This window comes from Mustela lutreola, chromosome 16, assembly GCF_030435805.1.
Source record: "Mustela lutreola isolate mMusLut2 chromosome 16, mMusLut2.pri, whole genome shotgun sequence".
NCBI lineage: Eukaryota > Metazoa > Chordata > Mammalia > Carnivora > Mustelidae > Mustela > Mustela lutreola.
The window spans coordinates 12,203,199-12,217,103 of NC_081305.1; the positions used below are offsets into that span (position 1 = coordinate 12,203,199).

General features: G+C 38.6%; 1 protein-coding gene across 2 annotated transcripts in view; it reads left to right on the top strand.

The window, feature by feature from the left end:
- Window positions 1-13,905, top strand: part of GLG1 (golgi glycoprotein 1) — a 163,173-nt gene that overhangs the window by 11,650 nt on the left and 137,618 nt on the right. The gene's annotated exons all lie outside the window — the stretch shown is intronic.

The following is a 13,905-nucleotide window of genomic DNA, read 5'->3' on the forward strand; positions in this document are numbered from 1 at the left end:
TAACGTGCCACACCTTTTATATAATACTTCCTAGGTAGGCAGGCTCCTAATGAAAACTTAAGTTGAACTTACTTGAAGAGTAAGATCAAGAACATTTATAGTCCTTATATGTTAATTAAAAAAATAAAAAAGAACATTTATTGTCTTTTTTTTTTCAAGTTTTCTTTCAGGATTTTATTTATTTATTCTTTTTTTTTTTTTTTTTAATTTATTCTTTAAGTAATCTTTACACCCAGTGTGGGGCTTGAACTCACAACCCCTGACATCAGTAGTCAGATGCTCTTCTGACTGAACCAGCCAGGCGCCACAAGAACATTTATAGTCTTTAATGAATATTGAAAATGTATGCACTTTGAGATTATAAGTGCAAAGGAGTGATTCTCTGGGTAAAGGAATTCAGTTCTGCCAAATGTTCTTTAGTTCTCTTGGCCTAAATGAGGCCTAAATTTGGAATATACTGCCTATCAGACAAAGGAAAGTCCCGTTCTTAAATAGAAGAGGAAAGAATTAGTTGTGTTCTGAAGACAGCATTACTTAACACAGATCCTCCCTCTGTATAATGGAATGACTAAGAACATAGCTTCTTATTAGCTGAGAAAAAGAAGGCATTGATTCTTTTTGCCTTTTATAAAACCAGATAAATATAAAAATCACTGGAATTTTCCTAAAGATTGGCACCTTTTCATAGAGAAAGGAATATGTTAGAACTTGATATTGCTAAGGTCGGAACGTTCTCTGGCGCATGAAACAATCTATATTAAAAAATCAATACATAAATTAATCATACCTTAAGGATAGTGCGAAATATTTTCAGTCTGCAAGCCTTCTTTCTGAGGTAATTAGGCAGCAGAGTTAGTTTTGAATAGTTTTGAAACATTTAAAACTCCACAGTCTCAGACTGTTAGAACTGATTAGATTAATTAGGACCTCCTTGTTTGCCATGTGTATAGATAAAAGTTTTTGGTGTGGCTGGTTGGTGTTGTTGCTTTATTATTATAAGAAGTTTATTATTATAAGAAGTTTCAAGAAAGAAATTTCACTATTGTATATTGATTTCCACCTTTGAAAATGGGTCTAAAATAGGAGAAATTAGAACAGTGAAAACAGAAATCAGAAGAGATTGGTGTGGTTCCCTCCTTCTTCTGGAGACAGATTTACGTTCTTCAGTGCCGTGATCTCTGCCTCCTTCTCTGGCTCTTGCCAGCTCCTACCACATCCAGGTGTCCCATGTCGCCCGCCCTCCCCATATGTGGTGAAGTGTTATAGGCTTCTAGAGAGCACCACCTTACAGCTTGTGAGTTTACAGAGTTGTTGTTTTTTTTACAGAGGTTTTTTTTTTTTTTTTTTTTTTAATGAAATAGTATTTGTTGGTAAAGATTTTATATTCAGTGATTCAGGAATTTTCTGCACCTGCGTGTTGTTCAGTATCTTTCCCTTAGCATAACCCAGTGGCCCGCTGCCACTCCAGCTCTTCTTTAGGCATGGTTTTCTGGCTTCATTGTTTTTATTAGATTGAACTGTAAGAGTGACCAGTATTTGGTCCTGTTTAACTTATAAAACCAGCAATTTCATGTGGTTCAACCTAATAGTTAAGATTTTGAGTAAATGATATCTGCATTTGCAGCAATTCCATTGTTTGCTTTTTTGTATCATCTTGAAATTTACAGTTAAGAGTGAGGAGATAGGATGAACTTGTCATTTTAGTGGAGAGCTTCACCTTGGGAGTCTTCCTAAAATTTTTTTTCCCTGAGCTTTTTATTGGGTTTATCTGCCCCCAGGACCAAAAGAAGAGAATCAGTCTAGATTATCTTATACTTTTGCTCATCATTTGTAAAATATTTACTGAGCATTTACTGTATGGGTTAATTAATAAGATTGTCTGGCATAAAAAAGGTAACTTGAAAGTTTAGTTTCATATAAAATAATGTGTTCCAACCTTAACTCTTACAGTAGTGGAAATGTGGAACTAGATGCAAGTATCTGAAAGGACCTTAACCAAACACACTTGTTTTTTGTTTTTTGTTTTTTAAAAATGAGTATTGGCCTAATAGCCTTCTCCCTAAATATTTATCTGAGTCAAGTAAGTTGCTATTTAATATGTGATTTATGGAACCTTTTTTTTTTTTTAAATTAAAGATTTTATTTATTTACTTGACAGAGAGAGATTACAAGTAGAGAGGCAGGCAGAGAGAGAGAGGGAAGCAGGCTCCCTGCTGAGCAGAGAGCCCGATGCGGGACTCAATCCCAGGACCCCGAGATCATGACCTGAGCCGAAGGCAGCAGCTTAACCCACTGAGCCACCCACGCACCCTATGGAACCCTTTTTTATGTTATTTGTAACTCTTGATAAAGTATACAATACATAGAGTAGAAATTTTACAGATTTTACAAATTTTACATATAAAAAAGGAATTAGATGGATTGTGATTTGCCCAAATCACATAAATATTAAGAAAAAGAGCTTGGGGCACCTGGGTGGCTCAGTGGGTTAAGCCTCTGCCTTTGGCTCAGGTCATGATCTCAGGGTCCTGGGATCGAGCCCTGCATTGGGCTCTCTGCTCCGGGAGGAGCCTGCTTCCCCCTCTCTCTGTCTGCCTCTCTGCCAGCTTGTGATCTCTGTCTATCAAATAAGTAAATAAAATCTAAAAAAAAAAAAAAAAGAAAAAAAAGAACTTAGATTCCAATCCAAATCTTTTTAAATATAAAGCCTCTTTCTGTGTTACCACATTGCTTTTCTGATAACTTTTACATTTATATACATATACATATTATTATTTTGTTTTTTTTAAATCTGTCAACAAATTTTTTTTTTTTTTAAAGATTTTTATTTATTTATTTGACAGAGAGAAATCACAAGTAGGCAGAGAGGCAGGCAGAGAGAGAGAGAGGAGGAAGCAGGCTCCCTGCTGAGCAGAGAGCCCGACGCGGGACTCGATCCCAGGACCCCGAGATCATGACCCGAGCCGAAGGCAACGGCTTAACCACTGAGCCACCCAGGCGCCCTGTCAACAAATATTTGAACATATATTATGTGCCTGTTGTTTCTTCAGATAGTTTTTCTGTCCCTACTCTTCCTGGGCTCTGGTTTTCCATAGGTTAAATTGCTTGCTATTGTCTCAAGTCTTTTTTTTTTTAAAGATTTTATTTATCAGATAGAGATCACAAGTAGGCAGAGAGGCAGGCAGAGAGAGTTGGGGGTGGGGGAAGCAGGCTCTCTGCTGAGTAGAGAGCTAGATGCTGGCTGATCCCAGGACCCTGGGATCATGACCTGAACTGAAGGCGGAGGCTTTAACCCACTGAGCCACCCAGGTGCCCCTATTGTCTCAAGTCTTGAAGAGATGTTCTTCATCCTCTCTTCCCCACTGATTGTTGTTTTCTTTCCCCCACTCAGTTTCATTGTGGATAATTACTATTGCTGTGTCTTTAGGTTCATTGATCCTTTCTTCTGTGACTTTCAGTCTGATATTAAAGCCATCTAGTGTATTTTTAAAAATTTTTGATATTTTATTTTTCATCTGTAGAAGTTTGATTTGGGTCTTTTATATTACTAAGTGCATGTTTTCCTCTACAGTTCCCCCCCCCCCTCAAAAGACTTTAAGTAATTTCTACACACAGTGTTGAGATCAAGAATCAGAGCCAGCCAGGTGTTGCTTTCTTCATAGACTTTTCCCTCCTTTTCTTTACAATCTTGAGTGTATTTATAATCACTATTTTAAGGTTCTCATCTGCTAATTCCATTAGTCGTCAGTTTCTTGGTCTTTTTCTAATGATTAATTTTTCTTCTTGTGGTCACATTCCTATTTCTTTGCATGTGTAGTAATTTTTTTTTAAGATTTATTTATCTTAGAGAAAGCAAGTGTGTGCTCGCATGAGTAGAGAGAAGAAGAGAAGCAGAGTCCCCACTGAGTGGGCCTCAAGCTCATGACCCCCTAGGTCATAACCCCAGCCAAAACCAAGAGTCTGGTGCTTAACCAGCTGAGCCACCCAGGCACCTCTACATGTGTGGCAATTTTTTATTGGATATTGGTCACCATCCATTTTACATCTTTGAGTGCTAAATTTTGTTGAATTCCTTTAAAGAATGTTGGATTTTGTCTGGCACAGAGGTTGTATGCAGATCAGTTTGAGCCTTTTGAGGCTTGCTTTTAAGTTTTGTTAGGGTAAGTCCAGAGCAGCCTGTAGTCTGTGCCTAATTTAATTCTGCTACTAAGAAGTGACTCTTCTGGGATTCTACCCAGTGTCCTGAGTCATATGAGGTCTCTCCTTTCAGGCTGGTGAGAATAAACTGCTCCCTGCCTTGTGTGAGCATCAGGAATTATTTGGTCTATTTGCTTTTGTGTTTCATTGGCCACCACATACCCATAGGATAAGACAACACTCAGGGGGATCCCTCTGCAGATATCTTGGGTTCTTTGTGTAGTTCTTTTTTCCAGTACTCTATCTTTCAAGTTCTAGCTGCCTTGAATTCATTGAACTCTGGTTTCTCTCCTCTGCTCAGGGAGAATACTAGATTCTGTTTGGGCTCCCCCATCCTGTGCTACGGTCTAGAAGCCTCCTCCAGGGACTAAGTTGGGGTAGTTCTAGGTTCACCTTGTTTCCCTTCTCTTAGGGATCATAAACCTATGCTGCCTGTTGTCCATTTACTGAAAATTATTTAATATATTTTGTCTAGTTGTTAGTTACTATGGGGGAAGTTCATGTAATAACTAATTCTTCATATGTAATAGTAGAAATCGCCATCGCTTGAATTTTAACTTCTGACCTATCAAATGGGATTGAATGGGGAGAATTTGTTAGAAAAGGAGATCATGATTTATTAAAATTGTAAATATATATATCTTTGACCTAACTGCCCTACTTCTGAAACTTTATATATGATACTATGATCAATGTGTAGGAGGTATTTTATTGAGGCTTTTTTTTTTCCCCAAATAATTGGAAATAACCCAACACCTTTCAATAAGGGAGTGATTGAATGTATTATGTGTATTCATACAATGAGCTATTGTATTGCTGTGGAAAGGAGGTGTTTACGTCAGGTGTGGAAAGATCTCCAACATCTCTTATTAAATTATTAAATTATTTGCTTATATTTGCATTAGAATGCTCTGGAAGGAGACAGAAGAAACTAGGCTAATAGTGGGGGATAAAAATGGGTGGCAAATTTTCCACTATATTCTTTATACATATATATATTTTAAAGATTTTATTTATTTACTTGACAGAAATCACAAGTAGGCAGAGAGGCAGGCAGAGAGAGAGGAGGAAGCAGGTTCCCTGCGGAGCAGAGAGCCTGATGTGGGGCTCAATCCCAGGACTCTGGGATCATGACCTGAGCCGAAGGCAGAGGCTTTAACCCACTGAGCCACCCAGGCGCCCTTATTCTTTATATTTTTTATTAAAAAATTTTTTGAGACAGTTATGTGTTATCTGTTTGACATTTAAAAAATTAAGGTGACAAAAGATCTTCATTGCCCTTTGTTGACAAAACTGTTTTAGCATAAGAATGCCACAGGTATAATTTCATTGTGTGTCAAGGGGTCGGCTTCTCCCTAAGCCTTTCACTAACTTAGAAGATCAAGATTTCCTTTCAGTTCATGTATTATTTGGGGCAAAACTAACTACTCCCCATAGTAAACCCCAAAATATCAGTGGCTTACCACAAGAGAAGTTGTGAGAGACGATCTGCCTCTGGTGATCCAGAGACCCTGGTTCCTCCTGTCTTGTGCTTTTGCTTCTCAGGGCTTCAGAGTCTTGTGCTTTCACACTGAAAAGTCAGAACCCCTGCCTGCCGGCCTGTTTGTATGTGTGTATGTATTTTTATCCTTATTTCCCTCCCTCCCTCTCTTTCTTCCTTCCATATAATTCACCTTTTTATCCACCTTCTCTTGAAAGCTCTGGCCCTGAGGCGATTGACTGTCTTGCTCACATTGCACTGGTGAGAACTCTTCCTGTGCAGCACCCAGCTACACGGGACTGGGTAGGCACTCCCAGGGACAGTTTGGCATTGTGAAAGGGTAGCACACAATTGTAGCAGACAGCTAGCAATCTCCATCTCAGCTGTCTGGGCAAGTCAGGTCAGGTTCATGTGCCAGCCTTTGATTTGTCACATTAAGAAGTTAATGTTCCTTCCCATTTTCTCTAGGAAGGTGAATGCTATTGATAAATCATCAGGTTTTTTTTCTTTATGTGGAGAAGGGGAGATTCTTTCTTGTGATCAGTTTTCTGTGTTACAGTCTCTTTGATTTAAATTATGAAAGCACTCTCAGCGGGACATATTGATCTCAGTTCTAATTTTATAATACTTGCTGAGGGCCAGTATCTTGTGTCCTGTCCCTTGTCATTAAGCTCCACGCCCTAGGTTAATGAACAACAGTTTCCCTTCTTCCTCTCTTTCTTGGTGCCATGTGGGGTTTTTTTGTTTTTTGTTTTTTAAATTTTATTTATTTTAGAGAAAGTGTCACAAGTGTGTGATTGGAGGTGGGCAGAGGGTAAGGGAAAGAGAGAGAATCCTCAAGCAGATTCCCCACTGAGTGGGGAGCCTGACATAGGGCTCGATCCCATGACCCGAAGATCATGACCTGAGCTGAAACCAAGAGTTGGCCGCATAACCAACTGAGCCACCCAGGCACCAGGTGCCATGGCTTTTAATCCATCCTTCCTCCCTCCTTTTCCTGGCAGCCAATGGATTCTCCTTTTCTTCTGCATTTGCCCCTGCCTTTAAAAGGACTTTGTTTATCCTGTTTATTGATGAAGGCTTTTTAAGCTCTGTTCTTTGCTGACAGCATATATATTGCTAGAACCTAAAGTTGTTGACTTTTGAGGTAACCCATTCTTTTACGTTGTTCAAAAGGGACAGGGAGGTAGAGTAACATTTATTGGGCAACTACTATGTGCTTGTGTACATTATCTTGTTGAAGCACTACTGTTTCTAAGAGAGCTATGTAGTTTTGGCCTCCATTTTATTATGAAAAGTTACAAACATACAGAAAAGTTTTAAAAAATTGTACATTGAAAATAAATCATACATTGGACTGAATTTCAATCACTGAAATTCTACCATTAACATTTTACTGTCTTTTTTTTTTTTTTTTTTTTTTTTTTTTTTTTAAAGATTTTATTTATTTATCAGAGAGAGAGAGGGGGAGAGAGCGAGCACAGGCAGACAGAATGGCAGGCAGAGGCAGAGGGAGAAGCAGGCTCCCTGCTGAGCAAGGAGCCCGATGTGGGACTCGATCCCAGAACGCTGGGATCATGACCTGAGCCGAAGGCAGCTGCCCAACCAACTGAGCCACCCAGGCGTCCCAACATTTTACTGTCTTTACTTTATCAGTAAAGATGTTAGTTTTAAACACACAAGTTTTGGGGCTCCTGGATGGCTCAGTGGGTTAATGCCTCTGCCTTCTGCTCAGGTTGTGGTCTCAGGGTCCTGGGATCGAGCCCTGCATAGGGCTCTCTGCTCGGCCGGGAGCTTGCTTCCCTCTCTCTCTCTGCCTGCCTCTCTGCCTGCTTGTGATCTCTCTATCTTCCAATAAAATCTTTTTAAAAAATAAACACATAAGTTTTGTGAAAAATTATATTCCATGTCAATTTTAGTGTATAACTTTTATTGTGCTTATTAAAACAAAACATCCTCCTACTTCCAGAACTTAAAAAATCTTGTATCTTAGTAGAAAACAACTGCATTCTGTCCCTAACCCCCACCTCCACCTTAAAACCCGTATCTTTTCTGATACTGTCTGCTTCATTCTGCTCTGGTGAGCCAATATCCTTAGACTTTCCTTTTTTCCTCATGTTTTTTGTTTGTTTGTTTTGTTTTAAGATTTCTTTTATTAGAGAGAGAGAGATTGGGGAGGGGGAAGGACAGAGGGAGAGAATCTTCAAGCAGACTCATCAACACAGGGGTCGATCCTGTGATCCATGAGATCACCACCTGAGCCAAAACCAAGAGCTGGTTGCTCAGCTGACCCAGCCACACAGACACCCCCTTTCCTCCTCAGTTTCTGAAGAATTTTTTTCATAGTTGCCTGTTTCTGGATATGTCCTTTCCCTTATTATAAGCATCAGTTTATATAACCTAAAAGGAATTCCAGATGCTTTAACGTATACCAAAGTTGGGAAATGGAGCTTTCTTCTGAATGGCAGACACTGCAGCAAGGCATGGCGAGCCACATTGGTAGACATTAGAACTTTTGCTGTTATGCATGAGAGTTTAACAATGCCATATGATGGTGATTTTTAGATTGCAGTGAGATAATGATAGATATATTCTTTAAGTTAATTAGAACATATCAACTAGGGGGCCTCCTGGGTGGCTCAGTTGATTAAGTGTCTGCCTTCAGCTCAGATCATGATCCCGATGTTCAGGGATTGAGCCCCACATCAGGCTTCCTGCTTAGATTAGTTTGCTTCTCCCTCTTCCTCTCCCTCTGCCCCTGCTGGTGTACTCTCTCATTCACTGTCTCAAATAAATAAATAAATAAAATCTTAAAAAAATAAATAAAAACCATAGCAAGTAGGATATAGCAAAAATGGAGAATAATTCTTACTCTGAGCCAGTATCCTCCATCACTCAAAATAAATGTTTAATAATTTAGTTACAATAGTTTGTATCGGATGTTATTGACCTTTTGAAGTGTTTAGTTTACTTTTTAAAAACTTTCATTATTTTGTTTCTCCATTGGATGATTGAGAGATCAGTCTGTGATTAAAATAATTCCGTTGACATGCTAGAGTCTAGACATAGGTTTATTCTTGCTGTACATTGCCTGTATTTCTTGGATTCAGAAGTTGGCTGTTAGCTGGAGGTTTCTAAGTCAATTTAGTATGGTTGGATATATGTTAAAATGCTGTTGGTGTTGGTAATGACTCCTTTTTGCCAGAAGGACATTTAAAATGTTGGGTCCTGGTTTATTTTTTCTTTATTACATGGTTATGTCACAAACTAGAATACTTGTGAAATGATGTTGCTTGTTGAGGCAAACAGATTCATTTATATATATTTATACTTTTAGAATATTTATACAGTATAATATTTATACTTTTAGAATATTAGAATATTGGAATACCAATATTCCCCACAAAATAGTTAATTTCTTTCCTTGTAACACTTAAGAATTCATTAAATTTTCAACCGAGAAAATGAATGCAGACTCAACCATGGAGAATGTTTGCTATCAACACAGAAACAAATCATTTAAGAAATAATGTGTATAGTTTTTGCAACAAAATTTGGTCACTTTGCATGTATTCAAAGTGGTGATGCCCATTATTTAGTATTTATTTGTATTTGTGTTTTAAATTTTTCCACCAGCAAACTGAATAATTGCTGAGCAAACACTTAAAGTTGGTCATTGAAATGGACTCTTAATAGCCAATTTGGGATGTCTTGCAACCTAACTTATAAAGTGTTGTTCAGGCTGATATGCCTGTTCTGCTAGTGATGCTTTATTTATTAATGAAGTAAAGGAAAGTATTTATTTTAACTAAATATGACCATCATGTAAATATTTTTTAAAAACGTTGAGTCAGAAAACTGTAGATGCTAAATTATTTTGTGCTGGTCAATTTGGTGAGCTTCAGTGTTTTTATAAAAATGAGCAATTGTAAGGAGTAAAGGTTAAGTGAGGTGTTATAGATCTGAAAGCATTTGTTGAACTAGAAAGCTTTCTGTGGGATATAAAGAATTCTACCACTGATCAGGATGTTCTGTGGAAGTTGGCAGATTATTTTGTGTCAATTTAGCATTACATGGAAGAATGATAGCTCTTTCATTCAAGGTTTGGAATGGTTTATGACCAAGTAGTTTGATATTTTTCTATTTTATTTTTTTAAAGATTTTATTTACTTATATGACAGAGACATAGTGAGAGGAGAACACAAGCAGGGGAAGTGGAAGAGGGAGAGCAGGCTTCCCACGGAGCATAGAGCCTGACTCAGGGCTCCATCCTAGGACCTTGGGATCATGACCTGAGCCAAAGGCAGATGCTTAATGACTGAGCCACCCAGGTGCCCTATGAACAAGTATTTTAAAATTATTATTATTATTACTATCTTAGAGATCTTATTTATTTATTTGACAGAGAGAGAGCACAAGCAGGGGAGAGGCAGAGGGAGAGAGAGACGCAGGCACCCCGCAGAGCAGGGGAAGCGTGATACGGGGCTCAATCCCAGGACTCCAGGACCATGACTGGAGCCAAAGGCAGTGGCTCAACCAACTGAACCACCCAGGCACCCCTAAAAATTATTTTTAGATTATTTAAGGGAAGTATTCCCATTAAGGTATGATAAGTTGATTTGATTTTTTTTTTAAGATTTTTTATTTTATTTATTTGACAGAGAGACATCACAAGTAGACAGAGAGGCAGGCAGAGAGAGAGAGAGGAGGAAGCAGGCTCCCTGCTGAGCAGAGAGCCCCATGCGGGACTCGATCCCAGGACCCTGAGATCATGACCTGAGCCGAAGGCAGCGGCTTAACCCACTGAGCCACCCAGGCGCCCCTAGAAACAACTTTTTGAAAAGGAAATGTGCAGTTTCTTAAAGGTATATTAATAGATTTTTCTGATACTGAACTAATAGTAATCTTTTTTTAAATTTTATTTTTATGATTTTATTTATTGAGAGAGAGATCATGAGCAGGGGGCATGGGTAGAGGGAGAAGCAGACTCCCTGCTGAGCAGGGAGCCTGATGTGGGACTCAATCTCAGGGCCCAGGATCATGACCTGATCCACAGGCAGACGTAAGCGACTGAGCCACCCAGGCGCCCCCCATCTGTTGTTTTAGATAGCAGAATTTAATTTGCCATAATTTTACTTAGAATTTTTGAGTCTGAGATCATTAGAATTTAAGGACAAATTTTTTTTTTTAAGATTTTATTTGACAGACAGAGATCACAAGTAGGCAGAGAGGCAGGCAGAGAGAGAGGGGGAAGCAGGCTCCCTGCTGAGCAGAGAGCCCGATGTGGGGCTCGATCCCAGGACCCTGGAATTGTGACCTGAGCTGAAGGCAGAGGCTTTAACCCGCTGAGCCACCCAGGCGCCCCTTAAGGACAAATTCATAAAATGAAACTTCCTGAAACTATGATCAGTAAGAATGTTACAAATAATAATACTCATCATACCTTCTAAGAAATATATCCTAAGAGATGGTTTGTAAACCTATAGCCAACAAGACTTGGTTGATTAATATTAGGCATTTGTGATGCAATTAATAGTAATATTTCCAAGGTAATATTACTGGTGGTGGTTTGCAAGCAAGAATAAAGGAGAATCAGTGTTTTCGAACATCATGGCCATTGGGAAGGGCTGCCTTGAGTAGCTGACATTAGTGTTCATGGCAGATTGAACTCTTTAATGAAATGTCTGCATAAGTTTAGTTTTTTTTTTTTTTTTTTTTTGAGAGAAATAGGAAGTCAGTGAATATTATTGGGTAGGAGAATGGCATGTGAAATAATTAAGGAAATTATTCTTGTGTGCATTATGGATTGAAGTAAGGAAAATCTGAAGGAGCTCATTGAGTAAGCTGCTTTTTTGTAAACTGTGAAGTAAAGACCTGGAGAGTGTTGGACTAGTAGGAGATGGAGACTCATTACGTAGGAGAAATTTGGGGAGCTTTTATTCATTTGACAAATTTTGGGTGAATATTATTTACTTCATGTCCGAAACTTAATGATAGACACTAGGAATATGGTGGTTGTCATACGCTTCACCTCCCACTCTGGAAAGACATGATCCGTGCGAGGTTTACCATCAAGTGGAGGAAGTAGTCATTAAAGAATCACACATACACACACACACATCACAAAATAAATTGAAAATTATAGCTATAATAAGTGCTATAAAAGAGAGAGATGTGGACATTTGGTTAATCAGAGAGTCAGGAAATGTTTTCCTGAGAAAATGATGATTGAGCTGAAAGAATAGTGGAGTTTAACCAGGTGACAAGAAGTCAAAATTTAACTGTTGGCTACCTCCAAAAATATGTAATTCTTAGCTTGCGTTGAATTTGAAATGACAGCGAGGTGTTTCAAGCAGTTTCCAGTAAAAGGATCTAAATTGGGAACTAAATCTTGAACTGAATCTAAATTTTAGTCATTCAGCTTGAAAGGCTATAGTTGGAGGTATGAAAGTGGTTGAGGCCTCTTAAAAATGTGTAAGTAGAAGAGTATGATTGCAAGGACTGAGCCTGGGGAATGCTCACAATTGAGGGTTGGAAAGATGCTTGTGGAGGAAAGTATAGGGAACAGAAGGAGTGGTTGAGAGTTAAAAGATTTAGAAGAGTTTAATTGTGGAAGCTGAGGAGGGAATTTTTAGCTGTGGGAGCCAAGGAAAGGGAAATTTGAAAGGATGTCATAGTTCCACTAGGGTAAATAGAATAATAGTTATGGTTAATGACTGAGAAAAGGCATGGTTTTTGGTATAATTGAGATAGAACAGTTTCTATAGAACCCAAATTTGAATCTATTTCAGGAGTTTGATAGTGGTGACAAGAGGTGAGAATAGCTGAAAGGGAGGATATTCCAGTTAAATAAAGACTTTTCAAAGTTAAGGAAATCTATTTTAGTTTAAAAGAAGCCAGTAGAAAGTGAGAGATTGGAGATGCTGAGAAGAAAATGAATATAAATGCTCATAAAGGAAGAAAGGAGGGAAGGAGATTCAAATCAGTTTGGTGACAAAAAAATGATTTATAATTTTTTTTGAAGAACTTAAAGGCTATAGTCCTTACGAATTTCACACATCTTACCAGTTCCCAAGAGAATTGCTGTCTCAGGTTGCTATTATCCACAGAGTAAAAATTACTCTGCTTTTCTTCTTTTTTTCCTTCTCAGGACTGTTTTATTCTGAAGTTAAATTTCAGCAAAAGTAAATAGAGATGTTTAGCTTTGTTGTCCAAAATAATTGTGTAGCTGCTTTCTAAATTGTCACTATGTTGATTAATATTGCAGGGTAGTTTTGGGGTGAGGCCAAACACTTGGAGCTTTGTGCCCCACAAATAATGTTCAGTAAGCCTGGATGACCTCTAGGAAAGTAGATCAGAATGGCCTAAATGCCATTTTGTAGTAGATCCATCCAGAACAATTGGGAAAAGCTCCGTAAGTAGCTACTGTAAAGAAGAATTTTAGCTCTAGGAATGCAAAATGTCGGGATTACTAAGAGTGAACATTCTGGATGTAGCTATAAGTTTTTCACACGTGATCTTAGCCAAAAGGCTAAGAAGCGATAGCTAGAATTTTTTCAATGCATTGTATAAACCTGAACTTTTTCTGATTTTGTGTCTGTGTAGAAAGACCTGGCTTTTTGGACTCTGAGTATATAAGCTTGCTTGCAGCATAATGTTGTATTCCCGATTCCCAGCCCAGTGCCTCTTACATGCTCAATAAATCCTTGATAGAAAAAGAAAGTAACTTTTCACTGGCTGGGTAGTTAGAAAATTATTTTTGATTTTGCTGCCATTAATGCAAACAAGGAATATCTTGTTTTGTATTTTTTATTTATTTATTTGACAGACAGAGATCACAAGTAGGCAAAGAGGCCAGCAGAGAGAGAGAGGAGGAAGCAGACTCCGCTGAGCAGAGAGCCCAATGTGGGGCTCGATCCCAGGACCCTGGGATCATGACCAGAGCCGAAGGAAGAGGCCTAACCCACTGAGCCACCCAGGCGCCCCTGTATAATTTATTTTCAAACGTGGCATCTATCCTGTTTTTTTGTTTGTTTGTTTTTGTTCTTGTTTTTGCTTTTAGAGAGAGTATGTGTGTGAGCAGGGGAGAGGGAGAGAGAGAGGGGGAGAGAAAGAAAATGAATTAAGCAGGCTCTACGCTCAGTGTATAGCCTGCTGTGGGGCTGGATCCCACAACCCTGAGATTATGACCTAAGCCAAAATCTAGGGTCTGACGCTTAACCCACTGA